The sequence below is a fragment of the Elephas maximus genome, chromosome 8 (assembly GCF_024166365.1).
Source record: "Elephas maximus indicus isolate mEleMax1 chromosome 8, mEleMax1 primary haplotype, whole genome shotgun sequence".
NCBI classification, from domain to species: domain Eukaryota; kingdom Metazoa; phylum Chordata; class Mammalia; order Proboscidea; family Elephantidae; genus Elephas; species Elephas maximus.
In genome coordinates, this window is record NC_064826.1 from 106,642,699 (window position 1) to 106,658,559 (window position 15,861).

Below are 15,861 nucleotides of genomic sequence, written 5' to 3' on the forward strand. Positions count from 1 at the left end.
TCTTGGGTTCTTATAATAGTGGTCTCAAACTATATTTGTCCTTTTGCAACTGACTAATTTCACTCAGCAGAATGCTTTCCAGGTTTCTCCATGTTATGAAATGTTTCACGGATTCATCATTGTTCTTTATCAATGTGTAGTATTCCATTGTGTGAATATACCATAATTTATTTATCCATTCATCCACTGATGGGCACCTTGGTTGCTTCCATCTTTTTGCTATTATAAACAGTGCTTCAATGAACATGGGTATGCATATATCTGTTCGTGTAAAGGCTCTTATTTCTCTATGATATATTCCAAGGAATGGGATTGCTGGATCATATGGTAGTTCTATTTCTAGCTTTTTATGGAAGCATCGAATTGGTTTCCAAAGTGGCTGTGCCATTTTACATTCTCATCAGCAGTGTATAAGTCTTCCAGTCTCCCCACAACCTCTCCAACATTTATTATTTTGTGTTTTTCGGATTCATGCTAGCCTTGTTTGAGTGAGATGAAATCTCATTGTAGTTTTGATTTGCATTTCTTTAACGTCTGATGATCGTGAGCATTTCCTCACGTATCTGTTAGCTACCTGAATGTTCATGTCCTTTGCCCATTTTTTAATTGGGGTTGTCTTTTGTAGTTGAGTTTTTGCAGTATTATGTAGATTTTAGAGATCAGGTGTTGATCGGAAATGTCATAGCTAAAAACTTTTTCCCAGTCTGTAGGTAGTCTTTTTACTCTTTTGGTGACGTCTTTGGGTGAGCATAGGTGTTTGATTTTTAGGAGCTCCCAGTTATCTAGTTTCTCTTCTGGTGTTTGTGCATTGGTAGTAATGTTTTGTGTACTTTTTATGCCATGTATTGGGTCTCCTAGCACTGTCTCTATTTTTTCATCCACAAACTTTTTTGTTTTAGATTTTATATTTCGGCCTTTGATCCATTTTGAGTTCATTTCTGTGCATGGTGTGAGGTATGGGTCTTGTTTCATTTTTTTTGCAGATGGATATCCAGTTATGCCAGCACCATTTGTTAAAGAGACTGTCTTTTCCACATTTAATGCACTTTGGGCCTTTGTCAAATATCAGCTGCTCATATGTGGGTGGATTTATGTCTGTATTCTCAATTCTGTTCCATCGGTTTATGTATCTGTTGTTGTACCAGTACCAGGCTGTTTTGACTACCATGGTAGTATAATAGGTTCTAAAATCAGGTAGAGTGAGGTCTCCCACTTTGTTCTTCGTTTTCAGTAATGCTTTACTTATCTGGGGCCTCTTGCCCTTCCATATGAAGTTGGTGATTTGTTTTTCCATCTCATTAAAAAGTGTTGTTGGAATTTGGATCAGAAATATGTTGTATCTATAGATCGCTTTTGGTAGAATAGACATTTTTACAATGTTAAGTCTTCCTATCCACGAGCAAGGTAAATTTTTCCATTCACATAGGTCTCTTGGATTCTTGCAGTAGTGTCTTGTAGTTTTCTTTCTATAGGTCTTTTATGTCTCTGGTAAGATTTATTCCTAAGTATTTTATCTTCTTGGGGGCTACTGTAAATGGTATTGATTTGGCGATTTCCTCTTCGATGTTCCCTTTGTTGGTATAGAGGAATCCGGCTGATTTTTGTGTGTTTATCTTGTATCCTGATACTCTGCTGCACTCTATTAGTTTCAGTAGTTTTCCTGAGGATTCTTTAGGATTTTCTGTGTATAAGATCATGTCATCTGCAAATAGGGATACTTTTACTTCTTCCTAACGAACCTGGATGCCCTCTGTTTCTTTATCGAGCCTAATTGCTTTGGCTAGGACCTCCAGGACAATACTGAATAACAGTGGTGATAAAGGGCATCCTTGTTTGGTTCCCATTCTCAAAGGTTTCAGACTCTCCACTTAGGATGATGTTGGCTGTTGGCTTTGTATAAATGCTCTTTATTATGTCGAGGAATTTTCCTTCTAGTCCTATTTTGCTGAGAGTTTTTATCATGCATGGTTGTTGGACTTTGTCAAATGCCTTTTCTGCATCAATTGATAAAATCATGTGGTTCTTATCTTTTGTTTTATTTATGTGATGGATTACATTAACTGTTTTTCTAATGTTGAGCCATCCCTGAATACCTGGTATGAATCCCACTTTGTCATGGTGAATTATTTTTTTGATATGTTATTGAATTCTATCAGCTAGAATTTTGTTGAGGATTTTTGTATGTACATTCAAGAGGGATATAGGTCTGTAATTTTCTTTTTTTGTGGTGTCTTTACCTGGTTTTGGTATCAGGGATATGCTGGCTTCATAGAATGAGTTTGGGAGTATTCCATCCTTTTCTATGCTCTGAAATACCTTTAGTAGTAGTGGTGTTAACTCTTCTCTGAAAGTTTCATATAACTCTCCAGTGAAGTCATCTGGACCAGGGATTTTTTTTTGTTGGGAATTTTTTGGTTACCTTTTCAACCTCTTCTTTTGTTATGGGTCTATTTAGTTGTTCTACCTTTGTCTGTGTTAGTTTAGGTAGGTAGTGTGTTTCTAGGAATTCATCCATTTCTTCTAGGTTTTCAAATTTGTTAGAGTACAATTTTTCGTAGTAGTCTGATACGATTATTTTAATTTCATTTGGGTATATTGTGATATCACCCATCTCATTTCTTATTTGGGTTATTTGCTTCTTCTCCTGTTTTTCTTTTGTCAGTTTGGCCAATGGTTTATCAATTTTGTTAATTTTTTCAAAGAATCAGCTTTTGGTCTTGTTAATTCTTTCAATTGTTTTTCTGTTTTCTATTTCATTTAATTCTGCTCTAATTTTTATAATTTGATTTCTTCTGGTGCCTGAGGGCTTCTTTTGTTGCTCTCTTTCTATTTTTTCAAGTTGTAGGGATAATTATTTAATTTTGGCTCTTTCTTCTTTTTGTATGTGTGCATTTATTGATATAAATTGACCTCTGAGCTCTGCTTTAGCTGTGTCCCAAAGGTTCTGATAGGAAGTGTTTTCATTCTCATTGGATTCTCTGAATTTCTTTAGTCCATCCTTAATGTCTTCTCTAATCCAGTCTTTTTTGGGCAGGGTATTGTTCAGTTTCCAAGTGTTTGATTTCTTTTCCCTGCTTTTCCTGTTATTGATTTCCACTTTTATGGCCTTATGGCCAGAGAAGATGCTTTGTAATATTTCAGTGTTCTGGATTCTGCTAAGGCTTGCTTTATGACCTAATATGTGGTCTATTCCAGAGAATGTTCCATGTGCATTAGAAAAGAAAGTATAGTTGGTTGCTGTTGGGTGGAGTGTTCTGTATATGTCTATGAGGTCAAGTTGGTTGATTGTGGCATTTAGGTCTTCCGTGTCTTTATTGAGCTTCTTTCTGGATGTCCTGTCCTTTATCGAAAGTGGTGTGTTGAAGTCTCCTACTATTATTGTGGAGCTGTCTATCTCACTTTTCAATGCTGATAGAGTTTGTTTTATGTATCTTGCAGCCTTGTCATTGGGTGCATAAATATTTAATATGGTCGTATACTTCTAGTGTGTTATCCCTTTAATCATTATATAGTGTCCTTCCTTATCCTCTGTGGTGGATTTAACTTTAAAGTCTATCTTGTCAGAAATTAATAATGCCACTTCTGCTCTTTTCTGATTGCTGTTTGCTTGATATATTTTTTTCCATCCTTTGAGTTTTAGTTTGTGTCTCTAAGCCTAAGGTGTGTCTCTTGTAGGCAGCATATAGATGGATTGTATTTTTTTAATCCATTCTGCTACTCTCTGTCTCTTTATTGGTGCATTTAGTCCATTTACATTCAGGGTAATTATGGATAGGTATGAGTTTTGTGCTGTCATTTTGATGCTGTTTTTTGTGTGCTGTTGACAGTTTCTTTTTCCCACTTAATTTTTTGTGCTGAGGAGCTTATCTTTATATGTTGTCTTTTCCTCTTTTTCGTTACTGTTTATTTTGTTTTTGCTGAGTTTTTATTTTTCTCTTGTATTTTATTTTGATGAGTAGGATCGTTAGTCTCCTTTGTGGTTACCTTAATATTTGCCCCTATTTTTCTAAGTTTAAACCTATCTTTTATTTCTTTTTATCACCTTGACTTCCTCTCCATATGAAATATCTATGACTACATTTCTTAGTCCCTCTTTATTGTTTTAATATTGTCTTCTTTTACATAATAACATAGCTGTTTCCCTGTTTTGAGCTTTTTTTAATCTTGATTTATTTTTGTGATTTCCCTGTCTGAGTTGACATCTGGTTGCTCTGTCTTGTGTTCTAGTCTTGGGTTGATAGCTGATATTATTGATTTTCTAATCAGAGAACTTCCTTTAGTATTTCTTGTAGTTTTCATTTGGTTTTTACAAATTCCTTGACTTCTGTTTATCTGAAAATGTTCTAATTTCACTTTTATATTTGAGAAAGAGTTTTGCTGGATATATGATTCTTGGCTGGCAATTTTTTTCCTTCAATGCTTTATAGAAGTCATTCCATTGCCTTCTTGCCTGCATGGTTTCTGCCAAGTAGTCTGAGCTTACTCTTATTGACTCTCCTTTGTGGTTGACTTTTCGTTTATCCCTAGCTGCTCTTAAAATTTTCTCTTTATCTTTGGTTTTGGCAAGTTTGATTATAATATATCTTGGTGGCTTTCTTTTGAGATCTACCTTATGTGAATTTTGATGAGTATTTTGGATAGATATCTTCTCATCTTTCACCACGTCAGGGATGTTTTCTGCCAATAAATCTTCAACAATTTTCTCTGTATTTTCCGTTATCCCTCCCTGTTCTGGCACTCCAATCAGTTGTAGGTTATTTCTCTTGATAGAGTCCCACATGATTCTTAGAGTTTCTTCATTTTTTTAAATTCTTTTATCTGATTTTTCTTTGAATATATTGGTGCCAAGTGTTTTATCTTCAGTCTCACTAATCCTGCTTTTCACTTTTTCAATTCTGCTCCTCTGACTTTCTACTGAGTTTTCTAATTCTGTAATTTTATTGGTAATCTTCTGAATTTCTGATTGCTGTCTCTCTGTGGGTTCTTGCAGCTTATTGAATTTTTCATTATATTCTTCAATAACCTTTTTAATTTCTTCAACTGTTTTATCTGTGTGTTCCTTGGCTTGTTCTGCGTATTGCCTGACCTCCTTCCTGATCTCGTTCCTGATGTCTTGAAGAGTTGTGTATATTAATCTCCTGTATTCTGCATCTGGTAATTACAGGGATGCACCTTCATAAAGAAGATCCCTTGATTCTTTGTTTTGAGAGCTTGTTGAAGTGATCACAGTCTGTTTCTTTATGTGATTTGATATTGACTATTGTCTCCGAATAATTTATACAATAATCTATCAATTATTGTATTAGTTTATTTTATATTTGCTTACTGTATCCTAGCCTCTTGACTTGTTTTCTTTTGATATGCCCAAATAGGCTGCTTGAGTGAGCTAGCTTGATTATTTTCACCTTTGAAGCTCTAACGCCCTGTCACCAGATGGCTAGAGTTGTTACCATGTATATGAGCCTAGGAGTCCGTTCACTTTTCTTGTATAGATTCAGCTCAGGTGTCCAAGTATTTGGTCATCAAGTGTGTGTTACAGGCTCTGTCCTACAGTCTTAGAGGGGCAGGGATGATTGGTGTAGGTACAGGTATCTGGTTGCAGCAGGGGGTCATGCTCTGAACAAGGCAGGGGGCTGACAACCATCCCCTGAGTGTCTGTGAGGAAAGGATATCCCTGTTCCCTCAAGCACACAGGTGGGCGGGTTCTGCAGATGGACCATGGGCACTCAGTGCTTTTGGTTGTAAGGACTGGACCCCTGTAATGGATTGGCTAGGTGACATGGGTGGAGCCATCAGTTCTTAGGCCCCTCATGTGAGTAGGTGAGGACCCTGTTTAATAGGAAAAAGCAATGTCAAACATCAAACACCCACTTCTCCACAGCACAGCTGAAGCAGTTGCAGTCTGCCAACAGGGCCCACACATGTCCATGCAGGGGTAAAACATATTCAAAGTCCACAGACCATTTATACCTGGACAGGAGCCACTTCTGTCCTGAGCTCCCCAGCTTAGTGGAGCTGGCAGATTATCTTTTCCTCCAGTTGTGAGTTTATTCCTTCTCCAAGGCTGGGAGAATGGCTCAGGACACACAGCAGGGCCTATCTCAGTCCTAGGGAAATCGACAACCACTGAATCACGCTTGAGGGTTGGAGGCACAGTGAAATAAAAGCAAGTACTTAGTTTTTGCTGAGAGCGCCATTCTTCTCCGGTTCTGGAGATGTGAGCAGGCTGTGCAGCTCGCTGTCTCTCTCTGGGGAAACTGCCTCCGGGATGCTACCACCAGCCCTTTCCCAGCTGTTCCAAGGAATGCTTCCTGAGTGTTCCCAGCAATTCAGGTCCGGCAACTCATCTCCGCTTCTGAACTGACTCTCCCTCTCCCTGCCGTTCAGTCCACTTTCTAATCTTGCCTTTGTTCAGGGCCCTAGCTTGTCATATACGTAATCATTTCACTTGTTTTTTTCAGGTCTTTGTTGGGAGAGGGATCACCAGAAGCATCTGACTTCTCTGTCCTTTTGGTCCCACCTCTATCTTTTGATTTCTTGACTGCTGCTTCCATGGGTGTTGATCGTGGATCCAAGTAAAATGAAATCCTTGACAACTTCAATCTTTTTTCCATTTATCATGATGTTGCTTATTGGTTCTGTTGTGAGGACTTTTGTTTTCTTTAAGTTGAAGTGTAATCCGTACTGAAGGATGGTCTTGATCGTCATCATTAAGTACTTCAAGTCTTCTTCACATTCAGGGAGCCAGGTTGTGTCATCTGCAAAATTCAGGTTGTTAATGAGTCTTCCTCCAATCCTGATGCCCTGTTCTTCTTCATAAACTGACAGATAGGTGCGGGGAAGTCCTGATACAAGCCCCAAAATGGAAGGACCTTGAAAACATCATGCTGAGTGAAGTTAGTCATAAAAGGGCAACTAGTGTATCATCTCAGTTACATGAAATATCTACAAAAGACAAACAATAGAGACCAAAGCTTGTTAGCGTTTACTAGAGGTGGGAGGGAGGGGTAAAATGGGTGTTGTTGCTTAGGGAGCCCCAAGTTTCCGTTAATGGTGGTAGAGTTCTTTGGAAAAGGACAGTGATGATTGTTGCACAACATGATGAACATAATCAATGTCACTGAATTATTCATGAAAAATTGTTGAATTGGCAAATGTTCTATTATTTTTAAAAAACAACCAAACAAAGAAGTTTGTGCTTGCTTTGGCTGCTCAAGTATCAATTGGTGCCTTGGTCAAGGGTGATTTGGTGGATGTCATGGATTGTATTGTGTCCCCCCAAAATATGTGTTAAATCGGCTAGGCCGTGATTCCAGTATTGTGTGGTTGCTCTACATTTTGTCATCTGATGTGATTTTCCTCTGTGTTGTAAATCCTACCTCTATGATGTTAATGAGGTGGGATTAGAGGCAGTTATATTGATGTGGCAGGACTCAATCTACAAGATGATAGTGTCTTAAGCCAATCTCTTTTGAGGTATAAAAGACAGAAGTGAACAGAGAGACTTGGGGAACTCATACCACCAAGAAACAAGAGCCAAGAGAATAGCCCATTCTTTGGACCTGAGGTCCCTGTGCTGAGAAGCTTCTTGACCAGGGAAGACTGATGACAAGGACCTTTCCACAGAGCAGACAGAGAGAAAGCCTTCCTGTGGAGCTGGCACCATGAATTTGGACTTCTACCTCCCAGACAATGAGAATAAATTTTTCCTTGTTAAAGCCATATACTTGTGGCATTTCTGTTATAGCAGCACTGGATGCCTAAGACAGAGGACATTGTTGCAAAATCTTATGCAGAAACTAAGGAAATGGAGAAAATTCCTGAAACCTTTTTGCTATTTTTCATTCTTTCAATATTTTTCTTCACTTAGACTTAATTTCATTCAGCACATACCCAACTATTTTCCCTCCAGACAAAAACCCAAAAACCAAACCCAGTGCCGTCGAGTCGATTCCGACTCATAGCGACCCTGTATGACAGAGTAGAACTGCCCCATAGAGATTCCAAGGATCGCCTGGTGAACTCGAACTGCTGACACTTTGGTTAGCAGCCGTAGCACTTAACCACTACACCACCAGGGTTTCCATCTCCAAACAAGGGAGGACATAATGCTTAATTTTAGTAGTTCTAATGTTTTTCGATGGCACTGGGTTGTTGGTTAATGTTTTTCCAAAGCACTGTGAAAAGCAGTCCCAGCAGGGATTTGAAGAACCTAACATGAGGTGACAGGATATTCTGGAAAGAGCCAGAGTGTGGCCCTAGGTTTGAATTTTAGGCCTACGGAGCTCAGTGTGATCCTGTGGCAAATTACTTCCCTCTTCTGAGCCTGATTTTCCCCTTCTATTAAAATTTATTTTTTTTTTATTTAGTAACCAGGAACCCTGGAGTCACAGTTGTTAAAAGCTACAGCTGCTAACCCAAAGGGTGGCAGTTCAAGTTCAACAGGCACTCCTTTGAAAGCCTATGGGGCAGTTCTACTCTGTCTTGTAGGGTTGCTATGTGTCAGGATCAACTCAAATGCAGAGGGTTTATTCAGCAACCGCTTCATAAGCCTGTTATGTGGATTAAATGATATTGACTCTAAAATGCCGAGCACACAAAAGACCCTCATATCCAAAACTATTATTATTCCCTTGAGAATTTTTTCTCTGTTCATTTATTTAGTTTTACCTGTGATTGCTTTGTTGAGGTTTCTTTCTGTTAAAAAGACTTTTCTCAACTGAAAGTAGTACATGCTTTATTTTTCAAATTTGACTCATTTTTAAATGAACTATAAGGATAATATATTAAACTTGATCGTTGTATAGAGTTAAGCAATACAGATTAAGGTAATATTCTGCTTCCCTCTTCCACTTCCCACTCCCTCCACAAGCAATCAGCACTGTTGTCAGTTTGACGGGTTTCACAAGCCTCTTCCTATGCATTTACATATACACATATTTTACATATATGTACATATATACACGTATGGAAATACAGTTTGAGTTTGTGTTTTGTTTGTAATTTTGTAATTTTATAAATGGTATCAAGCTGCATTTATTTTTGTGCAACTTGCTTAAAATAATATAACTTGAAGATTTTTCCATGTTAGCACATACCTCATATGTTCATCTGCTTCCTTGTATTATTTTAAATAATTCAGACACCCCAAAAATTCATATTGTAAAAAGTGGAAGTCTGCTCCTCGCTCCCGAGGTCTCCCACTCTGGACTCATTCACCTGAGGTAAATGACTTTTCTCTTTGACTTTCATGCTTTTATTTTCATCATTCTCTCTTTAGAAATAGCTCTTTAGATGAGCGGTAGAAAGAGACTTCCCCAAAACTCTTCCTCAAGAGCAATTGTCTAAGTGGAGCCCCTGAAGGAACCTCTGTAATGTGTGGGCTGCTGGGGCAGGTTAGGCAAAGGAAGTGGGGCCCAGACCTCCCCAGCAGGGTTCCATCCAGCTGTACTCCACATGCACAAGTCTTCCTGCCTTTCCCAAACCCCTGGTGCAGGCAGTTAAGAGTTCTGGTAAAAACCCAGTGCCGCAGTCTGAATAATTTGCTTGTAAAATAACCTCAGAATTAAACTGTTCCAGTTGCATAATTGGAAACCCTGGTGGCCTCGTAGTTAAGAGCTGAAGCTGCTAACCAAAAGGTCGGCAGTTTTAATCCATCAGGAGCTCCTTGGAAACTCTATGGGACAGTTCTACTCTGTCCTATAGGGTTGCTATGAGTCGGAATCGACTTGACAGCAGTGGGTTTGGGTTTTTTTTTTTTTAATTGCAGAATTACACTCTTTCCACCATTCCGATGTACATTAACTCTACTCATTACCAAAGCAGAGTGCCACTCTATTGACTCGAAGTGAAGGACTAAAAAAAAAAAAAAAAAATTATGGGATGAAAATTAACCAGGTTTGCCTAGAAGGCGGTGGATTATTACCACTTCTTTGAATTACATGCCATGTTGAATAAACTAACTTCACTTTAACAAGATTCAACTGTATTGGCTCTCCAGCAACAGCACTGTCATTGTCATCCTTGCTTCCCCTGAAAATTGAATGTGAATTTGCATAATTCATTTCAAAACTTAAATACTTATGAAAGACACAGGCAACCCATCGCAACTGCCAGCATTGAGGCCTCCAGTACCCACTATATATCAGCTTTTCTTAATAGACTGCATTTTCCCAGTTTCTGTTTTGATGGGAAAAAGGAGCAAAGCTATGATTTGGCTGAAAAGTAAGCACGGGAGATGGTTTGGCAATCTTGAGACGATGAAGAGGACATTTTCACGGAAAGACTGGAGAAGGGAGGGGCAAAGGAAAATTATTTTCTTGGACAGGTAAGGAATTTCAGGGCTCCGTGGAAACCTAGGGAACCTCCTGAAGGTTGTTGGAGCCTCACTGGGGACTTTGAAAGCATCTGACTACAAACAGCTAACTTGTGGCAACTATCGCAGGGACTCAGAAAGACCTCACAGAGGCGATCTGCATGAGTTTTTCATAAACATGGATTTTGTATTTGTGTTATCATAAACCTTAAATTCGGTATGGAGTTCCTCTCCATGGAAGTTCCAACCCACACACCATTCTATTAAAAAACAGAACGTTCTTGAAATTGATGTTTAGCCAAACAGTGGTCAAGACACCATTGAGCAATATTGGTATTAACATTACGCATTGAACACTTACTGTATTGAAAACTTGCTTTTACATTAATCTTCTCCACTCCTCCTAACAGCCAGGAAAGTTGGTACTATGGACTCCATTAGCAGGAGTCCTGGAGAGGCTGAGTGATTTGTGTACGGCCACATTGTCAGTAGTTGAGTTGGGATTACAACCCAGCTTCCTGACTCCCAAGGCCAAGACTGCATCTCTCAAGTATTTCTCTGACATCCACATTCCAAGAGTATAAAACTAAAAACCCATATGCCCTTTATTTTATCAAATATGGAAGTGTACATTTATTATTTTTACACCTAACTGGATGGCTATCAGCCTACCATTTTTTTTTTTTTTCTTTGTGAACCAAGTTTTTGCTCCTGTAGTTGCTGCTGTGCCTCTGGAAATAAAGGTTCAGGATGTGCCACAGTGAATTATGGGATCACTGGGGTCTCCTAGGTGACCTTTTACTTTAAATACGTGGCTTCTCTGAGCTGCAAGAATACAGAGCTCATAGTGTGAAACTGAGTGCTGAAAATATGCTGCTACCTCTGGGGCCACAAAGAAAGCAGACATTCAAGAGTGAGCACACAAGGGGATAAGCAGAAAATGCAATCGTTGGAATAAATAAAATAAACCACTAGCAAAGATGGAAAGGTCAGGTGCTCCAATTCTCCCAAATCCTTCAGATTTCATTAACTGCCTTTGATCAGCCAACCTTAGAATCTTTCCATTCCTGTTTGCTTTTCTTAAATCTAGTTTGGAGTCATAGAGTCTGTGATTCTGTGCTCTTCTGTGAACTCAATATTACAAAGTGGTGGGATGAGTTAGAGTCCCCTCAAAACCAAATGCCATTTCCACCCAGCCATACTTGCAGGCCACCAGTGTTCATGTTGTGTTAGTGTTCATGTTCTTACAAAGCAACAGAAAATTACTACAACTCCTAAATCCATTGTCTAATCAATCCCAAGCCCTGATGATTTACCTGCTAAATATTTCTTTTTTTTTAAACAGCTTTATTGAGATATAATTCACATACCATTTGTTGTTGTTAGGTGCTGTCAAGTTGGTTCCGACTCACAGCGACCCTATGTACAACAGAAGGAAACACTGCCTGGTCCTGCACCATTCTCACAATCGGTGCTGTTTGAGCCTATCGTCGTCACATGCTACACAATTCCCTCGTTTACATTATACAATTCAATGATTTTTAGTGTATTCACAGTATATTCACAATCCATACTGAAGGCTGTAGTCTTTGATCTTCATTAGTAAGTGCTTCAAGTCTTCATCACTTTCAGCAAGCAAGGTTGTGTCATCTGCATAACGCAGGTTGTTAGTAAGTTTTCCTCCAATCCTGACGCCACATTCTTCTTCATATAGTCCAGCTTCTCAGATTATTTGCTCAGCACACAGACTGAATAAGTATGGTGAAAGGATACAACCCTGACGCACATTATCCTGACTTTAAACCACACCGTATCCCCTTGGCCTATGTACAGGTTCCCCTGTCTGACTTTCACTTAGTATAATAGTATTTGAGTTTCCTTCATGTTGTAGCATGTATCAGTACTTCAATCCTTTTTACAGCCAAAGTTTGCCACATTTTGTTTACCCCTTCATTAGTTGATAAACATTTGGGTTGTCTCCAGCTTTTAGCTATTATGAATAATGCTATTACAAACATTCATGCACAATTTTTTCTGTGGACGAATGTTTTCACATCTCTTGGGTGTATATACCTAGGAATGAAATTATTGGGTCATATAATCCTATGTTTAATCATTTGTGTAACTGCCAGGCTGTTTCCAATGTGGCTGTACCATCTAAATAGTTGTTGAATTCAACCCTTTCTACCTGAATTCATTGTATCTGTCAGGCAGTATTTAAATAGGTGCCTAAAGGGTTTCCCAAGTCCCTGTTCCTGCCCTTATCAAATCTACCCTCCACACAGCTGCCTGAAGGAGCATTCTAAAATGCAAATTTGGTGCAAGTCTCTCTTCTTTCAGGCCTTATCACCAACTAAGCAATAATGTCCAAGCTCCTGAGGAAGGCTTTCCAGGGCTGGGCCTCTAATCAGGGCCTCACCTAGACCTGTGCTTTGCTAATCATAATGTAGTTTCAAGCTTCTGTACCCTCAGTTGGCCCTGTTTTTTTTTTTTTTTTTTTGGTTTTCCTTTGCCAGGAACACACTTCCTCTATTTTTTCACCACTCCAGCTCCACTCAGGGTTAAGGGTATACCAGCGTTCACTGCAGCATCACTCACAATAGCCAAAATGTGGAAACAATCCAAGTGTCCATCAGCTGACGAATGGATAAACAACATGCGGTACATACATACAAAGGACTGTTACTCAGCAGTAAGGAGAAATGAAGTTCTGATACATACTAAAACACGGATGAACCCTGGAAACATTATGTGAGACACAAAAGGACAAATATTGTATCGTCCCACTTGTATTGACAGTCGAGCTCTTAACCACTGTGCCATCAGGGCTCCATAAAGTATCTAGGACAGGTACATGCACAGAGACAGAAAGTATATTAGTGGTTCCCAGGGGCTGGGGGGAGGGGGAATAAGGAGATAGTGCTTGATAGGTACTCAGCTTTGGTTGGAGTGATGAAAAAGTTTTGGAAACATAGTGGCGATGGTTGTGTGACAACATGAGTGTGGTTAATGCCACTGGATTATACACACGAAAAATGGTTAAAATGACATATTTTATGTTGTATATATTTTACCACAATTAAAAAAGGGAGAGAGATTCCAACAGGGGTGATGCAGTGCCCTGGGGCTAGCAGCACCCTGAGGACGCTACCACCCCTGGGCCTTATGGGGCAAGGGGAGGGGCTGTTCTTAGAAAGGGCTCTGAGGTGAGGCTGCCTGGCTGGGACTATGGGTTTTGCCAACCAGCAGTGACCTATAGAGCAAGAGCAGGAGAATACGCCCCCTGGCTTCCCTCTCCTCCCTCCCTCTAGTCTCCTTTCAGTTCCAAAGCCTAAACGAAAGCCTGAGGGAAAGAATTCTGTTGATAGAATCTACAAAGGCTGGCCTTCTGGTGCATGTGGGGTGACGGGGGCGGGGGGCGGAGAATAGAACCAGAGAGGCAAGTAGAAATGTCCAGCACAAACCAAAAACCAAACCGGTTGCCATTGAGTCAATTCCAACTCATGGCCACCCTATATGTCAAGTTGGACTGCGCTCCGAAGAGTTTTCAATGGCTGTTTTTTTGTTTTTTGGAAGTAGATAGCCAGGCCTTTCTTCCGAGGTGCCTCTGGGCAAGTTCAAACCACCAACCTTAAGGTTAATAGCAAGTAGTTAGCTGTTTGTGCCATTCAGGGACCCTGAAATATCCCGCAGTGGTGCTTTGAGGACAGTTGCATCCCCAACACTTAGAACAGCGCCCTTTTGAGAAAAGCAACCACGTGAAACCAGGGAAGAGAAAAGTCAGAGTACCACTTTTGGAGCTGGTTTTCACTCCAGCTGTGTAGATCCTTTGCCAGGACTGTTTAGAAAAAAAAATTCTAATACATGTAGTCATACAGTATTGTGGAAAAGCTAAACATGGACCTCCGAGAGAAAAAAAATCTTTGAAATTATATAATTTAAAAGACTATAGAGAAATAAGCAAGTAAAGAGAAAAACAGATTTTTTTTTTAAAGTGCATTAAAATGCATCCTTTTCTTTCTTTTTAATAGCCGAGATAACTGCAACCTTTCTTCCAACCCCTGGGTGTAAATGAGAGGCTATCAGGCCCTAGAAGACGTTGTCCATGCTCTATGCCGCCATTTCCAACCCCATCCGTATGCTTTCAGGTTTTCTTCCAATTGACTTAGAGAGACCATCACTTTCCTGCTTATTTATTTTAAAAGAGAGAAAATGAATTCTGTTTGACAAATGAGATAAACAAAACAAAGTCATAAGTGTATATTCCAAAGATTGTGTAAGGTTTTTGGTAAAAAAAAAAAAAAAAAATACGTATATATTTTTTCTTTGTGTCTCTCTTTTTTTGCTATCTTTCAATCTTTTTTTTATTAACTTATAAAAATCTTTTAAAAAAAGAGGAAACACCGCTCTTCCTCTTCTAGTAAGTGGCCGAAGGTGATCTCTCAAAATGGTTCGCTACTCCTGCGACTCGGAAACCCCCTCAGAATCATGCAAATTGAGAGGTTCCAAATCTTCAAGTCCATTTTAAAAACCTCTGTGAAGTTACCCAGGCCATCAAGGGTGTGCATACCTGAAAAGCCACCACTTACCTGAAAAATGTCACTTTGCTGAAGCAATGAGCACTGTTCCAATGTTCCAATGGTGGAGTTGGTAGATGTGCCCAGGCCAAACAGTGGGGAGGGGTGCACGCAGGGTTGGTGGCCCCAAAAGACGGCTAAATTTTTGCTGCACATGCTTAAACTTGCAGAGAGAGTAGTGCTCAACTTAAGGGGTTAGATGCAGATTCCCTGGCCAACGAGCTCATCCGGGTGAACAAGGGCCCCGGGATGCGCCGCCCTACTTAGAGAGCTCACGGCGAGATTAACCCATTCATGAGCTCCCCCTGCCGCATTGAGATGATCCTCAAGGAAAAAGAACAGATTGTTCCTAAACTAGAAGAAAAAGATATTCCAGAAGAAACTTGAGAAAAATGGATGGCTTGGGAGTAAATTCAGCATCAAGTAAAATGCAAATTAAAAAAAAATTTTTTTGTTTGACTGTGGAAATCTGTATGCTGTTTTCTCATCTATGGTCTAAACCAGCAGGAGCTCCAAGGAGGTGGGGGTGAGGAGGGTAGGTGGTGGTGGTAGCGGGGATTCAGGCTCACCGATGGCTGCTTGCATCGGAACCAAGCTTTACATAATGGCTTCTGCAAGGGCCTTTGCACAAACCAATCCTGGGAGACTAAGATCACATACCTCTGACATCAGATTGTATAGAGATAACAAATCCCACTCCACACACCAACTATGTCCTGTGGAAATCTTAGTTTCTCTTCCCTGTTCACTTCGGACCTCAGCTGCCCTCAGCCCTTCTCTCTTATCCCCTGCCACCCAGCTGCAGGCTCAAGAGTCCACATGACTCCTTCCACTTCAGATAGCCCAGCTCACCCTGCCCCTTTGGGTCTGATAGTTCAGTGACACTATTCACAGAATTCACAGAGAGGATACCATATCTGCAATATTATCTTTTCTATAACAACAACAACGAAAACAAAAACCACTGTG

General features: G+C 39.8%; 1 pseudogene; it reads left to right on the forward strand.

Moving 5' to 3' along the window:
• The first annotated feature begins 14,762 nt into the window (after nucleotides 1–14,762).
• Nucleotides 14,763–15,279, forward strand: LOC126081595 (60S ribosomal protein L17-like; annotated as a pseudogene).
• Nucleotides 15,280–15,861: the final 582 nt, after the last annotated feature.